Source organism: Octopus bimaculoides, chromosome 16 (assembly GCF_046866305.1).
Source record: "Octopus bimaculoides isolate indiv1 chromosome 16, ASM4686630v1, whole genome shotgun sequence".
Lineage (NCBI taxonomy): Eukaryota > Metazoa > Mollusca > Cephalopoda > Octopoda > Octopodidae > Octopus > Octopus bimaculoides.
The window spans coordinates 9,428,502-9,434,501 of NC_142943.1; positions in this window are offsets into that span (position 1 = coordinate 9,428,502).

Below are 6,000 nucleotides of genomic sequence, written 5' to 3' on the forward strand. Positions count from 1 at the left end.
GGAGTACTATATATATATATATATATATATATATACATACACAGTTGCTGTTATTATAAACTGATTTGCACTGAATGACACACTTTTAACGGCTACTTCGAGCGGAAGCAAATGAACTGATCTTGTATTTCCTATCCAGGAAGTGACTACATAGAAAACCAGCTGTTTACAACTGTCCAGTGTATTTAGTTAAGTCTAATTTATACCAGCAGTATTGGCTGAAATCTATAGATTTATTCTGTTGTATATTATAGCTTCAAAGACAAACTTTCCTAACGCATCGTTAGCGTGTGTCAAAATGCACAAATAACTGCTGAAAACTCGATACGGAAATCACGTTAAACTCCCGAACTCAAGTATTGCACTGTATAAAATAGCATAATTACGGAGACAAGTAAGGTGGTATGAAGAGTCACATGTAATTGAATTGAACACTTAAAAACAAATTCATGATATTTCGAACAATTCATTACGTACGTTTCAATAATCCTGCACAGATTATCATCAGATGAAAAGTATATATAAGCAATAAACGAAATTGTGTACGCTAGAAATGTATGTAATGAAAATCAAAGTGAAGCGACATGGAGAAATCGATTAGCCGAAAGGGACAATTAGACATGGAATTTCTCTCGTCAGATATCTCTGATTTTGACGATCAATAATACATACATGTATATGTGTATGTATTATTGATCGTTTACATAAATCAATGCTTTTTAATCACTACCGAGTCAACCATGTATTTTGAATAAATACATCTTATATGTAAAAATGTTTGTCACTGTATTTGCATGAATAGATGTGTGACAACTAATTGGCTGATCTGACATAGTAAAAGGCGAAATTGTTACGGTTTACATAACGAAGAGATGGCGACGAATGTAACGATGGCAGAAGACCTAGTTTATTCTGATGTTGTTAGTGAAGGCTTTGTCTATCCTGCTGGTGATGATGAAGGCCTGGTCTTTTAATGCTGAAGAAGCATATAGCCTTTGACCAAACTGGATGCGAGCTACAATGTTGTCTCCAGGGGAGCTGTGTCAGAATGAAAGTGAGACGTCAGCTGCCGGAATGAACTTTCTGTCTTTGCTTATATTGTGAAGTGAAGCAGATGATTTGATGAGAGGTCGGAAAGGTCGGACAGAACTTTCGAAAGCAAGTTTTCAGTCTTCTTTGCAGATGAAGAATTGATAATAAACTTGATAGCAACAAGAACAATGAGTACAATAGGTAAATAAAGCTTAAGTCTACTTTAAGTAATTCAAACATTTACACGACCGGACATCAAAAATGTATATTTCTATACACACGCACGCACGCACAGATGCGCATGCCCCCCACACATGCGTGAACATGCTTTACCAGGAGTATACTATACGATTCATTATCTAATAATGATGATGATCTCCGCTGTACCGCATCTGCAATAGTGTGGATGAAACCATTGCCCATATCATGAACGAATGCCCTAGACTGGTCCAAAACCATTACAAGTTGTGGCGACACGATCAGGTAGTGAAAGTGCTTCATTGGAAATTGTGCGAAAAGGTGGGGGGGCTAGAGAGAGGCAAGACGTGGTATGAGCGCAAACCACAGAGAATGGCGAAGTCAGAGACTAGCAAAATCCTCTGGAATTTCCCAATCCAAACAGATCAGGTGCTAGAGCATAACAAACCGGACCTAGTGGTGGTGGACAAGATGCACCACATATGCTATACATTTGATGTTGCATGTCCCTTTGACCCACGAATAGTCAAGAAGGATGGTGAAAAGATAGATAAATACAACCCTCTTAAGTACGAAATAGCCCGGCTATAGAAAATTATTGTTGGGTCCTTGGAAATAGTATCAGAAGACATCAAGGGGAGTATAAAGGAAATCGGAATAGCGTGCCCAGTAGAACTGTAACAAAAGGTTTGCCTCCTTGGAACGGTCAGAATAATCAAGAAAGTATTAGATAGCTGAAAAGAGTGGATAGCATAGTAGCATAGGGTGCGGGTAACAAGCTGGCTATGCATGTAAGACACCAGGAACTCCAACAAAACCTGTGATAAAGAGAAATAATAATATATGTATGTATGTACACTCATGTGTGTGTATGCATGTATCTGTGTATGTGTGTGTGTGTATTGAAATGAACAGAGAGATGTGTTCTATTTATGGTTTATTTCTTTATTCTACTGAAAAACTATTATCTTACAAATAGTCGTTTCATAGATTTTAAATTCTATTTTCATGTTTCCTTAACATAGAATTTCCTTAGATGCCATGCCGAACTGACAATAATTATTTCAAACGCATTAAAGTTTCTTAACATATTTACTCTACAACCGTCAACCTTCTCCTGCCTGTGTTTTTTTCGTAGTTCTCACCAATCATCCACCTCGTCTATTACTAACCATCATCGTAATGTCCTCCGATGGCGATATGATAACCCAGTCAAGTTTAATTACACTGACAAGCACGAAAACATTATTTATTCAAAGAAGAAACTTCGTCACTCAGTGAATTTTCATGAAATTCCACCGACTAATAGAATTTCCAATATATTAGACACGCTAGAGAACTCCAACACTTAAAGCTATCTTTTCAGAAAGCCACAAATCTCCAATCATTAAGAAAATTTAGTATTTCTCTCCAGAGTCAATAAGTTCAGTCATAAAACGACTGTCGAGCTTCTGTGAGATCCAAAAACTCATTACTGCAGAGAACTATCTTGATGAATTCACTTCTTTACTACTACTACTACTACTACTATCAATAATATTTGGCCTGAGGTTTTGGGGGAGAGGGCTAGTCGATTACATCGACTCCAATATTCAACTGGTACTTATTTCATCGACCCCACCCCCGAAAGGATGGAAGACAACGTCGACCTTGACAGAATTTGAACTTAGAACGTAAAGACGGATTAAATGCCGCTTAACATTTTTTCCAGCGTGCTAACGATTCTGCCAGCTCGCCGCTTTAATAATAATCCTTCCTAGTGAAGGCACAAGGCCTGGAATTTTGGGAAAGGGAATAAGAGTGAAAGGTAAAGTCAACCTCGGCGGAATTTGAACTCAGAACGTAAAGACGGACGAAATGCAGCTAAGCATTTTGCCCGGCGTGCTAACAATTCTGCCAGCTCACCACCTTAATAGTAATAAGAATGGTTTCAAATTTTGTCACAAGGGGAGCAATTCGGGGGAGGGGGTAAGTCGATTAGATCGACCTCAGTGTGCAACTGGTACTTATTTTATCGATCCCGAAAGGAGTTCCGCAAAACCGTCTCCACTTCTAATGTTTTTGTTATTAACTACTTCCTCAATTCAATGTTGCTCTTCTGAACAACAGTGAAGTTGATGAGGGAAGCACGTACCCGAGAGTGTGATTGCTGGTCATTTTGTTTTACGCGTGTTTCTTTTTGTTTTCGTGTCTTTTGTGGTTGTGAATGTGTTTGTAAAAATGGGTGGTCTTGTGATGTTGATGTTGATGTTGATTTGTTTTTAAATTGTTGAGACGGATTTTGTTTTCACCGTCATGTCTTAGGGCCTTCAATTTGTGTCGGTCTCTGTTCGGTTCATATTCAGTCTTTCTCTTATCTCCGACAAAGGCCTTTTGGCACGAAGTCAATGAGGACTTTGCTTTTGCGAGACCTGAGTCGGAGGAAGGAGGCAAATGCGAGGTAATAGTTTTGTCCCCACCTTGAGGAGTTGGTAGTAACGGTGGAGAACTTCGTGCTTTCTCCACCGCGGTGCAAAAGGCTTTGAGATGGTTCGAATTCCCACACACAAAATACTTCTGTTTCCCCACCCCCTATAGAAACCGGCATTTGTTGGCATTCCCCGAAACAGAAAAAATCAGGAATGCGATTTATTTCTTCTGGAGAAACTAGTATCTGGCATTCCATTAGAATTCCAATCCTGTTGAGTTGTGGGGTAAAAACTTCACCTCCACAATCTTCCCATGCTCCTCCAGAATGGCTAAAACTCTCGCCGGATCACGGTGACCCGATACGTTCTTTACTCGAATTCGAGTCAACCTTTTACCCATGTAGTAGGGAAATATTGCAAAAGCCTGGAACGTGCAAGTTATAGTAGCCATTCTTCTGGCTTCTTGCTCTCTACTGCACATAGCAGTAACTAACCCATATTGCTTACCTTTCTGTATGTGTAGTACTGAAGGCCACACATCTTCTAGGCATTTTTCGGTCTCTGCTGGAGTAGGAAATTTAAGTTTTTTCTCTTTGCGAGAAACACATTTATAAAGACGAACAACTTTTTTTATTTATTTATTTATGTGTTTCAGCCAAATGGCTGCGGTCATGCTGGTGCACCACCGTTCGTCTTTCGGAGGTTTTTTTTTCTCCTCTTCACTAAAACACATAGCACCTGGTTTCTTAATGCCACTCTTGTATTTCAGGGCCTTATCTTTCAAGTCATCCACTGAAAAAATAGTATAGTCCAATTTCTAACGGAATTAGTTTTGTTGAGGTTCATTGTGTTATTAATGCTGCTGCTGTTGTTTTTGTTGTTGGTGTCGTTGTCATCGTCGTTGTTTTCCACACAGTTATCCCGAACGCGCAGTCGCGCGTCCGCGCTAGCTAGTCGTGTGTGGTCGATCCTACAAAAAGTGCGCGCGCGCGCGTGCAAATGAATACATGTGTTTAGGGTTAGGTTAGGGTTAGGGTTAGGGATAGGGTTAGGGTTAGGGATAGGGTTAAGGATAAGGTTAGGGTTAGGATCGACCACTCACGACTAGTTAGTGCGGACGCGCGACTGCGCGTTCGGGACCACTCCGCTTTAGGAGTACCGACTGTTGTTGTTTTCAATCTTGTTGTTCTTGTTACTTTTCTTGTTTTCGATTTTGTTCATCTTGTTGCTGATGTTGTTGTCTATACAGTTGCTGTTATTGTTGTTGTTTCTGCTGTTTGTGGTGGTGGTGGTGGTGGTGGTGGTGGTGGCGCTGCTGCTGCTGCTGTAGTCGTCGTCGTCGTCGTCATTATCGTTGCTGTTGGTACTTTTGCACGTGTTACTGTCGTCGTAGCAACAAGAGGAAATTATATTTCTCTTTGGCGAAAAATGAATTTCACCTTCGGCTGCGTTTGTTTTTGGAGTTACAACAGAACGCTGCTCTTGGTCGGAGTCAATAGGACGCTGCTCTTGGCCGATTATCATTATTTTCTCGCAATCCGACATTTTTTAAAATAGGAAAAATGAATAAAATCCTGTCTTTACAAAAAAAATGCAAAAATGCAAAACAATTATTACACCCCCACCTCAAAAGGGGGTACAACTACATAAAACGTTACCACCACGATCCAGACAATGCAAGCAAAATACTTGTTAAATAAAATTGTGAACGAACGGGCTGCAACCAGCCGAGACGCTTGATTAAACACTTACAAATTACGGAGCTCCAACTTACTACGTCCTCCCAGTATGACGGCAATAATAATAATAACTACTAAAGACACGAAGCCTGCAATTTGGAGGAGGAAGTAAGTCGGTCATATCGACCCCAGTATTTCACTGATACTTAATTCATCGACCCCGAAATGGTTCGCCAAAGAGACCTATAAAACAATTACCAGACTTTAAAATGAATACTGTGGTCGACTTGTACGACTAAATCCTTTAAGCAAGTGCCCCAGCATGGCCAAAGTAAAAGAAAAAAGATAACACCAGAAATTAAAAATGGGCATAAATACTCCCTTACATTCATTAGCAGTGTTATTCAAAAGCTCTGTCATGAACTTGGATGTTCAGAAGTTATCTATCCAGAACAATAGGACAGGAGGACTGCCGTTATAGTCATCACCAACTCTCTAGATGACTCAAAAGCCAGTTTATAAGTACACTAGTGATGAGGAGGTATTATAAAGGGCTCTCATCCTGTATTCATGAGTGACTCTTTAATAGCTAGTGCTTAGCTCAAGTTTCAAAGATTAACCGGATGAGATATGAATCTTTCTGGTCAACTGCTTATTTCTGATAGTCACATTGTTCATATATA